The sequence below is a fragment of the Papilio xuthus genome, unplaced genomic scaffold (genome assembly GCF_000836235.2).
Source record: "Papilio xuthus unplaced genomic scaffold, Pxut_1.1 DF826938.1, whole genome shotgun sequence".
NCBI lineage: Eukaryota > Metazoa > Arthropoda > Insecta > Lepidoptera > Papilionidae > Papilio > Papilio xuthus.
The window spans coordinates 4142889-4155631 of NW_013531711.1; the positions used below are offsets into that span (position 1 = coordinate 4142889).

General features: G+C 32.4%; 3 non-coding genes across 3 annotated transcripts; 1 reads left to right on the top strand and 2 right to left on the bottom strand.

Moving 5' to 3' along the window:
* Positions 1-7223: 7223 nt before the first annotated feature.
* On the bottom strand, positions 7224-7296 carry TRNAM-CAU (transfer RNA methionine (anticodon CAU)). The gene has a single exon. It is a non-coding gene; the product is annotated as a tRNA-Met (tRNA).
* Positions 7297-8380: 1084 nt separating this feature from the next.
* On the top strand, positions 8381-8453 carry TRNAM-CAU (transfer RNA methionine (anticodon CAU)). Its single transcript has one exon. It is a non-coding gene; the product is annotated as a tRNA-Met (tRNA).
* Positions 8454-12573: 4120 nt separating this feature from the next.
* Positions 12574-12646, bottom strand: TRNAM-CAU (transfer RNA methionine (anticodon CAU)). The gene has a single exon. It is a non-coding gene; the product is annotated as a tRNA-Met (tRNA).
* Between the last annotated feature and the right edge of the window lie 97 nt (positions 12647-12743).

Below are 12743 nucleotides of genomic sequence, written 5' to 3' on the forward strand. Positions count from 1 at the left end.
AGGAGTCAAAACTGAAACTTTAATATCAGTAATCTTTAGGAGTTTTTGCATTTGTTTCTGATTTTTTTATCTATTGCCAGCAAATAAATTACTTCTTTTATAAAATACCAATGGACTAATAAAGCAAGAGTAAATACTAGTCCATTGAATCATGTAACTCGTGCATAAATTTATTTCGATTTACATGTAGTCCCCACATCCATTCGTCTACATTCGTATGGATTTCTGTCCGTTAAAACGTAAATGCTTCAATATTTAGAGTGATATTCGACGCATTCAACATCATGTCGACTTATTTCAATTCGAGTTATTTATGATTAATTTACAATTTTTGCAATAAGAAATTTATTCTCATTACCTTTTATAGCTGTAGGTAAAATCTCCTTTAATTACCTTCGTGTGCCGTCAAAACTAATTAAACTGCCTACGCCCAAACCATTGCTACTTGTATGAAAATTTTAGTAATTACTTTTTCAAACACATTTCGTGCTTTTGTAGCAAGTTGTGAAAACATCAATCACTTTGACTGACTCGCGCTATGAAATGGTTATTTAATTATCCTATAGGTATATTTTAAGTCGTTTTTTATAGCATTGTATAAAAGATTTATACAAAAGTGTTACATATGGCTATGTTTATGCCCAACTTTGTACTGTAATAGTAATTCCATCTTTTCAATTATAAAATACAGTTTTATTCCATTACGTTTAAAACACAAACGACTTTATCATTTACAACAATTAGATATATGAGTAACGTTTAAACGCTTTATTTCGCAAACACAGACAATAATCATTCGTTAATAAAGACGTGCAAAAATTGCCTTCAGTAACAATAACAAGCCCTCTGTATTACCTTCACGCAGACAACAGAGTTAATTAAGAAAGTTTGCTGTAGCAGCTTAATAGTTCACACTAACCTCTCTATTCAATATCCATGTTGTATTATAGATATCTTCAGTTAAGAGTAAATTAAGTAATCTTACGAATATCATAAATGCGAATGTTTAGATGGATGGGTGGATGGATGAATGGATGTTTGTTAGAAGTATCTCCTAAACGGCTCAACGGATCTCATTGAAATTTTAGCATAGATGTAATGCGTAGTCTGGAAGAAGACATAGGTTATTTTTAGTCGACTTCAAAAAGAAGGAGGAGTCGGTTTCGGTCTAGGTCTATCTTAGACGAAAATAGGTCTAAGACATCAGGCGGACACCGACTACGAAATAACAATAATTGTAAAGTATACACATATTTCAAGAAAGAAAAGAAACTAATTACTTTCTCCAGTGTTTGTTCATGACATTATTTTGTTACTTTTTAGTGCATTTTGTTTAAGAATGTTTTTTATTTCAGTATGTTTCTTTTTAAATTCTTTGCGGATGGAGTCTCGGACGACAGCTAGTGTTTAATATAATTGATGACAGATTAAAAATATTATTTTCTTATTACTGATGAGCTGATGACAAATTAATTAAGTTTAATATTGGATCGGTAACGAGTCGTTTGTCGCGTGTATTACGTCCATTGTTTACAGTCGCATCAATTTCACTTTGAAAGCAATAAGCTTGTTTACAAACACGCTTTGTACTTTGTGGTCGAGGATTAAACGGAGTATTTCCCCAATATTACACAACTATACTATTCTCTGTTGGTATGCTATTTTGCACATATTACAAACGTGGGTGGGTGGAGCGTCGGTGGCTTTGGGGTTAATACACTTGACTAGTAATCTTGCAGCTCCTAAGTTCGAATCTCGCCATGTAACAATGTGTTTTTTGATTTGAGATTCACAAATGTATATTTATCCAATATTCTTACGGTGAAGGACAATATCGTGATGCAAACTGCACATATCTGGGAAGAAATTCAAAGTTATGTGTGAAGTCAACCCGCACTGGGCCAGCGTGGTTGACTATGGCTTAAGTCACCCTTGACATATAGTTGGTTCTGGGCCATATAGTGAGCTGATGATGATGACATTAGGTCTATATAACCAACAAATCACACATATATACTAAGTATGACAGTAAATCTAACATATCTACATACTAAGAGGGAATACCCTAGCTATAGCATAAAGCAAAATATTAATTACATTTCTAACCCCATCTAACTAGAAGGGGTAGATTAATAACTGCATTATTTTATTTAAGTTTTTCAATTTAAATTCATACAAGGTAAGATAATGCAATAGTGGCTTAAGGCAAAGGTGAAATAAATTAAGTGGTTATTGTATACCGCAGGGTTGCTTCGCTATGCAACTTTTCTAATTAGCTCGTTGTTTGCTGCACTGTAGACTGTTGCCTTTACATGTGAAATAAATTAACATAAACTAAATATTTACCTAATATACTTGAATAATTTATACACAGTTTCCAAATAGATTTGAAATGAAATATATGATTACGAATTTTGGTGGCTTGATTTATTTTCAATTCAGGCCAACATTGATCTGTCAATTTACAAATGTGAATTACGTTAAAAAAATTTGAAAAATTTGCCTTCACGGTGTTACATGCCTAGTAATGTGTTCCTCTAGGTCAGTGGTTCCCAAACTTATTTTGTCTACTGCACATTTAGAGAATAAATATTTTTTTTAGCGCCCCCATGTTTTCACATGTTTAAAACCAATATAACTTCAAATAAAATTAATTAATTATTGTGACCTATATATGTATATTAATGGAGAATTCTAAACGAAACTTTTACTATAACCCGCAACTTGAGACCTGCAGCATGCACAAGGGGGCGTTATCGCCCACTTTGGGAAAGACTGCACTAGGCTATGCTCTACATATGTGCCCAATTAAAGCGAGATTCATGTAGCCGTTCTGGAGATACCATTTAACAAACATCCATACATCCATCAATCCATCTAAAGTTTCCCATTGTAAGATTATTGCTTTTAGTCTATCGTATTAAAGCTACATAAATATTACTAGAGTTTCTTAACGTCTAGCTACTGTCGTATCTCTTGAAATTCAATCATCTAAATATAATAAATAACTCAATTTCGTCAGGCACTACGAACAGTGGAGCTATTAAAACTTAAATTCGTTTTAGCTTCACTATCACAGTCTTGAAAGTGTCTCCATTTAACCTGTTAAAATTTATATTATCTTTTAAAATTTCTACGTCATGCCTAAGAAAAGCGTAAATTACTTACAAAATAATTTACTAACCTAACACATTTGATACAAATAAAATAATTTTTCTAATTTTACTTTTAAATTAATAAACCATCGGGGATTAAAAACTAAAGCAGATTTATAATTTGAAACGTAATGGCTATTAATCCCTGTAATAAGCGCTTTTAGAATTGATGAGTTATGAGCCGTATTCTGCAAATTCTTGCTATATAATTACTATGCATTCATTAGCATTAAAAGCTTTATCTGAGTATTAATATTGATACATTTAGTCAAAGAATTAAATTCACTTCCCAATTAGCAAACCGTCAAATTGGAGACTGTCAACATAAGAGTTACGGTTGAACATCTGTTCTTTCGATCTTATTGAAACAAATGTTTCATCAAAAAGGGTAGGAAATTAATGTCCTCGACTTTACATTAAATGGAGCCGATAACTGCAAGGTTCTTTACTTTTATTTCTAAAATGGCTGATAAAGTAATCTAAAGTTATTTTACAATAGTATGTTAGGTAAAATAATTCAATGGTTTATTCATTTATTACACTTGTAGTTCGGAGCTACTGTTCACAAAATTCATCAAAAATTACTCACTTGATCCAATGTTTGAGCGCTCGAGTTGCCGAGCTCTTGAATAAACTGTAACAATCGTAACCTATATACCTCCTACGACTTGAATATAAGATCAACTTCCTACGTTACACGCTTTGTGTTCAATTATGAGGTGAAATTTTGCACAGTTCACATATAGAAGAGTTTCTTGAATGGATTCAACGAAATTACAGTTTAGACCTTTGTTTTTTAAATTTCTATCGAACATATTCAGATAAAGTCCCCTTACCGCGCCTATAACCGTAAGATAACCTTAAAATTAAAACATTACAAAGATAGATTTATGTCGTTATAAGAAATCAACCGAATAGCCTTTGACGCAGTTTTGGAAATTAGCAAAAACATGATAATGTTTGTTGAATAGACTAGTTTTAAATTAATACTACAATGTTAGCTTTATTCATTCTTCAATTTAAGATATTAGGACCCTTTGTTGCTTGTTGTTAATTTAAAAAAATACACGAAAAATTAATTTTTATTTTCTTTTACTTAGTTTACTATGGATCGAATTTATTGTAAACAAAAATATGATTCATTTAAATAACCTCGTTAAAAATCGTATTTTATTTTCCAGTTGTCGTTCATTTTATTTTATTTTCACAAAAGCAGTAATCAAATTAAACAAGTCCGGGCGTCGTTACGGCGCATAGTACGTAAAGCTTCAAATAATATTTTTATGTCGATTTTTCTCATTAGTTGGTGTTGGTGCTATTCAAAGCTTTTATTTTTTGGAAACAGAGAATTAAAAAGATCGTAATTGTGATGTTGGTTCCGTAGATTTACTTTGAGAAAAAAAACGATTAAAATAAATAATTTCAAATTTCTTTTAATTCGTACAAAGCATCTTAAAATGGAAACGTAATAATTACTTACTTCAATAAAAAATGGAATAAAAAATATACATCCTGTATCATAATTAATCGTGAAAAATTTGGAAACATTCTTTCACATCTGAAGCGCATGAATATGCATAAATTCACGGCATATTAAAATGTATGAAGTTTGCTCGAACACCGAAACTCAGAGATCTAATGTTTGTGTTGGGTTCTGCCGAATTTCCTTTTAACTGTGCTGTTAATTCAAGTACTACACTTTCTTTGTGCTCTTATTTTGTCTGCGAATGGAAATAATTTTAATGACTACGCTTTTTTGGCATATGTTGCAAGCATATTAAATCAAGTGAAGTAAATTCGATTAATTAAATTAAAGAAGAAATTTTTTAAAAGAAGAACAATTAAGATTAAAACAAACCACAGAGAATACTTTTTCCATTACAGTACTGAAATAATGAGATAAGACGGCATGTCGTAACAAAAATTTAAAAGAGAAATGAGTTTAAATTAAATTTCCATTAATGTCTGCTACATTTGTTATTATTATATTAATGAAGTTTTTTTTTAAAGACCATAGTATTTCGCGTATTTGTTATTAGCTTTTCCCTTTAAAGTTTGGATCTATACAGTTACGCATATCTATGCCACTACGCAAATGTAAGTATACACTGATTTTACCAATTGTAATGTAAACAATATCTTCTAACACCTCAAACTTAATTATGGTAGTATTATCAATCTAAGTGTATTAAAAATAATACACAGTTTAGACAAGATTCAGACAGTCAAACTTATTGTTTTGACTTGATAAACAAATTAAAATGAAAACCAAACTGGGATGTTTAGTCAAAGTCTGTGGCGACCGTTGGATCTCCGATCGTTTGAACATTCGAATAACTTTCATGCATATTAATAGGTCGTCCTATCTACATAATCAAACGCGACGCTTTCGATTGAAATGCTTGAAATACCAAAATTTCAGACCAAACTCCGTGAACTGGATAAAGACTTATTTTACGATTAAATTGGTAATTAAGTTTATTTTATTTCGTTGTCGCAAAATAGTCCTTAGGAACACATAGGTTACCTATAGATTGAAAAAAGGCCATGGTGACGTTATATTTTCAACACATGTTATATGTTGGTTTACGTAGTATCAAGCTATAAACTGCAAAGCTGCGGGAACAGCTTGTCTCGTATAAATTCTCGACAAGTTCATGTCGCGTTGTGATGTTGTCAGAAATGCAGTTGCCTCGCGTTACTCAAATACTCTTGTTGGATAACATTCCTCGGTCACCGCAAGACATCAAATACCAGAGTAAGATGCGCCATATTGTTGCGCTTGGTCATGCAATCCTTATAATTGAAAGAAATGAAAGTAAAAGTATATTTCTTTCTTTCACAAGATGTTAAGTATACGCCAATAACGATATTCTTAATATTTGAATTTTACTAATATAATATATGCGAATGTTTAGATGGATGTTTTTTGAAGGTATTTTCAAAACGGCTGGACGGATCTAAATAAAATATGGCAAACATATAAAACAAAGTGGGGAAGAACACATAGGCTACTATTTTCTTTTAATTCCACGCAAACGGAGTTGCGGGCGTCCGCTAGTATTTAATAAATTGCCGCAAGATGTTAAAAGATTCATTTTTTTTTTGCATAAATATTTTTTTTTATAAATAGACAGGAATATGTACTATATTATTATAAATATGTAATAACTATGACATGACATAGAATAATTTTAGTTGAAAACTAAGTTTGAGCTTTACAATATTTTAAATTTTTATATGCGAAAATTTTCAGTAAACCTAAGAATCCTTGAGACAAATTTAACGTGTTAAAAGACTTTAAAGAAAATATTTCTTAATTATGAACAAAGCACTGAGAACCTTGGTGTTAATTGCTTCTCGTTTACAAAGATGCTGCTTGAGGCGGGGTAAGCTGTTCTAAAATATATTTTAGTAGTTGTCTTCCGCGACTTTGCCTGCAGTTTCACTACCCCTATTATGACTTTACCGGAGAAATTTGAAAAAAGCACGAAACATTTTGTTACTATAAATAATAAAATAATTGTTAATAACGGGGGAACTATAAGTTTTTTTCAATACTTATGCTTTTGCGAGTCATACTGTATACGTAGTAAAAGGAATTCCAAGTCACTAGAAAATGATATCGACGTCTCGCAAATTTTGAATCCTTCCGAAACTTTCGACTATCACAACTCCTACAATATTGAGTTACTATACTTGATAAAAGTAGTAACTCAATATTGTTACTTCAAACAGACCGCACTGATTACACAAAAGTCCAAACTTTCCGGAAATATCTTTTCGCAAGTGAATCAACTTTCCTCGATGGTTTTTTTTCTGCTATAATTTTATTTACGCATTCCAAATGTTAACTACAACTGTCTTTGTAATAAATAAAACTGTTTCTTTTGCTTTTATTTCTCAGTCTGAACTCGCATTTTCCTTTACCTTTTTTTATTTAAATTAGAAAAATACGAAATTCTTAAACATATCAGAGGGGGTGTTCTTATAGAAGACATGATTTATTAAATAAACATGAAGGTTCAAAGAATAATTTAATAATTAAAGGGTAATAAGTTAAAAACATGCCCCGGGTGAGGATCGAACTCACGACCTTAAGATTATGAGACTTACGCGCTGCCTACTGCGCCACCGAGGCTATACATAGAATAACAATTTTGCTGTAGTCCTGTTTACATAACTTAATTATAATTAATAACAACACGATAAACTTTCTTAACACTTCAAATTCATTTGTTTGTTTTTCGCTTGTAACGATTAACGATTGTATCTATTAATGCCTTTAGTGCTTTTAGGATATGACATTCGATAAATAAAATTTATGAAAATAAATGAATGCTTTTTTGTTATTAAAAAAACCACTATAACTGTCTATAGTTTTTATTTTATTTTATAAAATGGAAACAATAGATGTTCCGAACAGGGGCATTGGACTTTGTATTTTCGTAGCACGTTCCTCTGGGACCATCTGGACATGTGAGAGATTTATTTGGTGATCCATCTCGTTTCGTACGGAAGTTACCTACAGGTGCATTTTTGTAAAGGAAATATTATGAAGATGAAGCTTGATTTTAGATAGACGTACCATCAGGTAACTGCTACCTTTGTTATAAAACGAGCAGTAATCTAACAAAAAAGTATTTTGATTTTACTTTTAAATTAGAAATGTCATGTAATGATTTAAATGATTACCTGTTACTAATAAAAATATTTTTTTTTGTAAATAACCAGACTAACATATTTCCCAAAATCTTATTATAATTTCTTACAATAAGCTTAAAAGATAATGCGGAATTGCATAGAATAATACCTGTGCTACGAGTATTTTGGCACACTTCTTGACTGTTATCAGAAAATTGAAAAGGAATATTTTGACAGGTTCCAAAATGTCTGCGACATATCTATTGGTTTAACGTTCAAGCCAAGTTCATACATTTTAATATGTCGTCATTTTTCCATATTCATGCGCGTCACCACATGTGAAAGAATGGTTTCCAAAATTTTGTTTTATGTGCAAATTTTATGTACCCCTTTCTAAGTCTCTTGATTATACCTACCTATTGGGAAAGTTAATAATTTTTAATTATGCTTTATAGTTAGCATAGCTATAATTATTAGAAAATGTTTACTTTGGAAATTACATAATAATTTAATTCTATTTGAATAACATTAATTCAACTACTACTACTAATTTGGAGTACTTTTTCCTACAAATATACATAGCCTCGGTGGCGCAGTAGGCAGCGCGTAAGTCTCATAATCTTAAGGTCGTGAGTTCGATCCTCACCCGGGGCAGATATTTTTGCATACATAACTGCAGGAGCAACAATCAATGCATAGACTTAGCTAGAGTTAACGGATACATTATGTTGGTATTGAAAATATAATCTAGAAACAAGGAGTATGACTAGAAAATAGGACTATTATTTTTATACCCTTCCACGAAACACAAAAGTAAGTACAATACACGCACAAAGCAAACTGCGATATCTACATAATAATAACAAACAAGCAGAGTACCGTAGTAATATCAGAAACGACGCCTGTCCGTGCCCCGTCCGCAAACTACAAAGGATGTTTGCAAACTACCTAATTGGTTCCAAAGCGAAATTAATGCGTCTGTGCCCGCTGTATATGACAGAACTTACAAGTGGATAACCTATCAATTTAATGATTAAACAGTATTCTGTTTAATGAAAGGTGATATACACGAATTGGCTTAATTTTTAATTAAATCAAGTCGAGCAAAGAGAAGCGTAATATATGTAATTCTTTGTATAGCGTAATAACACATGGTTTTAACAGAAATGTTAACAGTCGTAGTGGAGCATTGAAAACCATGACCCTATTCATCCCAGGCGCAATTAGGACACGGCAAAATGAATTCAGTCACCGCAATACCATTTGTATAACTTTGTAACTGTACTGTTCTAATTTTGTATTCAAAAATGTGACACGGTAACCATGTTACTCATATTGAATAGAAAATGAAAAAAAAAATGTATAATCAGAAAAAATTGGACAGTGCTATACAGACAATTAGATTTAATTTAGATTCTAGAAATAGCTAAAAAGTAATATCTGCCTATCCTTTTAAGTGGCGTGAGTTATCAGTTGATGTTGTTCGGTAGGATACGTGGCAGCTATCGTATAATACAGTGGTTCCCAAACTTATTTTGTCTACTGCTCACTTTGAGAATAAATATTTTTTTAGCGCCCCCATATTTTCACATTTTTAAAAACCACTATAACTTCAAATTAAATTAATTAATTATTGTTGTTGAGAGTCGAGAGCTCATGCGGTCGTTGTCTAAGAGGTCTCCTAGCTAAATAAAATTACAAATCACCCCCAGGCCTCTACACAACGTCCCCATTTTCTTTCTGGGTCTCTTACCGCCCCCCCTTGAGACCTGCAGTCCCCACAAGGGGGCGATATCGCCCACTTTGGGAAAGACTAGTATAATATTATCATATAAATTCAGAGGAATAGACTTCTTTTCCACTGAGTGACCGGCCACTATTTAGCCAGTCGCAAGTGTACTGGCGCGGACCTGACTAGCGGTCGTGTGTGGATAATATTTAAGTGGAAATAGGGTCTTTGCGCAGTAAGTATATTAATGCAAGCTGTTACAAAAGTAAACAAGAACGAGATGTAAGTCTACATCTACGTTCTCGCGCTGCCGTTTTATGTGAATTAATAAGATGGTACTTCATGAATATTAAGACAAGGGTAACAGGAACTGGTGTTATATATATTTTATTTAAGCACTAGCTGTGGCCGCAACTTCGTCCGCGTGGATTTGAAAATAAACTTAATACTAGTCTATACTTTCTTCCAGACTATGTTTTACATCTATACCATATTTCAGCAAGATCAATACAGCCGTTCCGGAGATACCTTCAAACATCCATCCATTCATCTTAACATTCGCATTTATAATATTATTAGCCGTGCCCGCGACTTCGTCGACATCGAAGTCGTCTTTCGTTGTCCTCGTGAAATACAGTCTTTAAGCTACACTGTTTTCATTTCCGTTCTCTGTTCTGCTCTTTTCAATTCTCTATTCTGTTTTGTTCCACAGTTTTCATTTGTTAAGAGGCGATAATATAAGTTACGGTATAAGATTTATTTATTTATTTATTTAAGATGGTGACGTCATAGAAATATGTATTATAGCTGCGTGTGCGGTCACTTGAATATTTGTTTAGGAAATATATCGTAATATGCTTTGCTATAATTTATATTTATACATATAAATGAAATTAGATTGTGTGTTTGTGATGTTGCAATAACCGGTTTTTACAACATGTATATGAATATACGGTACATAAACCAAAATACTTTTTTCAAATTTTTGTTTGTCTGTATGTCTGTTTGCAATGTCCAATTACTGTCTATTACTACGCGCAGCACAAAGACAGTTTTTTACGCGAACGAAGTCGCGGGCACAGCTAGTATTAAGTAATAGAACGGCTTGCATAACATTTAGCACAATGATTGAATGCGAAGCTTGTTTGCTAATAAGCTTATTGGTCTCAAAGTGAAATTGATATGCTTGCACACATATCCATAAAGCCTCCTGCACACAACACGAAGGCGTTGGTAGTCATGATAAATATATGCGATATGTTGGATAGTTAGAATTAATGTTGAATTGTAGTAAAGAACACTGCAAATGTTTAGCGTAATATTAAAAGACAATCTTACCAACTTCTAATCTAATCTATCCTACTAATATTATAAATTCGAATGATTGGATGGATTGATGGATGAAAACATGGATGTTTATTGGATCTTCCGTACGGCTCAACGGATCTCGATGAAATTTGGCATGGATGTAAGTAGAACACATAGACTACTAATAAGGTCCTTTCACGCGTCGCGAGTCACGAGCGACAGCTAGTATTTCTATACTTGATTGGTGTAATACGCAACGTTTTGAATTTCATTGAATTCATTTGTTACAATTATCGTCAATATCTCAAAAATTAAATGTTATAATAGTATCATAAAGAGTAGAGAAAAATCATTTTCATAAATTAAATTAGTTTAAAAATAAACGATTTTACTATGAACAATGTAGGTTTTTACAAAAGTTATTGTTATAATAATAATAATAACGGTAAAATAAATCGGAAGTTAACTTGGTGAGGGTGTGGAAAACGATTATCAGCAATCGGTATACACTAACGAAGAGAGGGGAACAAGAATTACCTGTCCCATGGGCGACACTTGTGAATTCACCGCCAGAGAAAATATCTAGTAAGCAATTTATATTTCTGCAAACTACACAGTCGTTAATTTCAATGATTTAACAAACGATTCTCTAAGGGCGGGACGCGTAACGTTTTTTCTTTATATGACCCACTAGCTATCGTACTCGACTCCGTCTGCGCGGTATCAAAAAACTCTTGAAACTTACCTAAAACCTAAGAAAAGGACCTTCACATTTTAAAGTCTCGTTTGTTCAATAATTTAAATAAAATAAAATGAAAACCTGGTGATCTTAAAACGTAATTCTAATTAAAAACATTAAATTAACAAGTACGATACAATTTTACGGAGTACAAGGCTCCTGACTAACTAGAATCGTAAATTAAAACTTTTGCCAAATTGGGTTAGTTCGTTGACTTAACTTCTTGGGTGTTACAAGTATGTAGATACGTTCTATAGACTTTGTTAATGTGTCGGAAGTTATTTAAAACCTAGCATTAAGCCTATTATTAAGAGGGTTCAATCTATCTCATTGTTGGTTTCCGAGACAAAAATCTGTAAAAAGTATATCGTCATCTCTTGCATTAAATTAGATAAATCAGAGATAACAATATATTTTATACGAAGATTTTGGTCTCAGAAACCCACAATATGACGAACAAATGAGGGATTGAAATAAATATGGTATACCAATTACTAATACCAAAAGTCTGTCTTCAAACTAGATCAAATCTCCACAGACAAATTTCGTTAGTATTTAGTTGGTAAGCTTTATCTTAATATACGTTAAAGGTGGGACCTGCATGTTTATAGTATACATATTAGCTGGTGTTCTGACAAAGGATGACGGTGTGTCGCGCTATATTGAGACCGCTACGTTTGTTCGCCGACCACAAAGTACAATGTTTGCGGCCACTCTAATTGGTTGAAGAGTAATATTAATCTATCAACAGTCTAAATACGTGAAACATTCAGAATGTCTACTAGTTATGGTGCAAGGTTTTTTATACGTGTGATACTTTCTTATAATTCAATAAACTTTTCTATTCTTTTCTCTTGTATAAATTTATAGTTAAAGAAAAATTCCGTGACAATTTTGTTTGTGAATATCCCTAGCTTATGGACATCGTAGAAAGAGCAGATTCAAATCTGAAGTCTTTGGAGATGTACTTACAAATGTTCCATAAAGGTAAAAATATATGCCCCGGGTGAGGATCGAACTCACGACCTTAAGATTATGAGACTTACGCGCTGCCTACTGCGCCACCGAGGCTACATACTTAGTATTGGAATTATCCTGTATAAAATATATCGATGCAATTAACATCAACGCTTAAACATATTTTTCCTTGCCTTTGAGCTTTCATTCA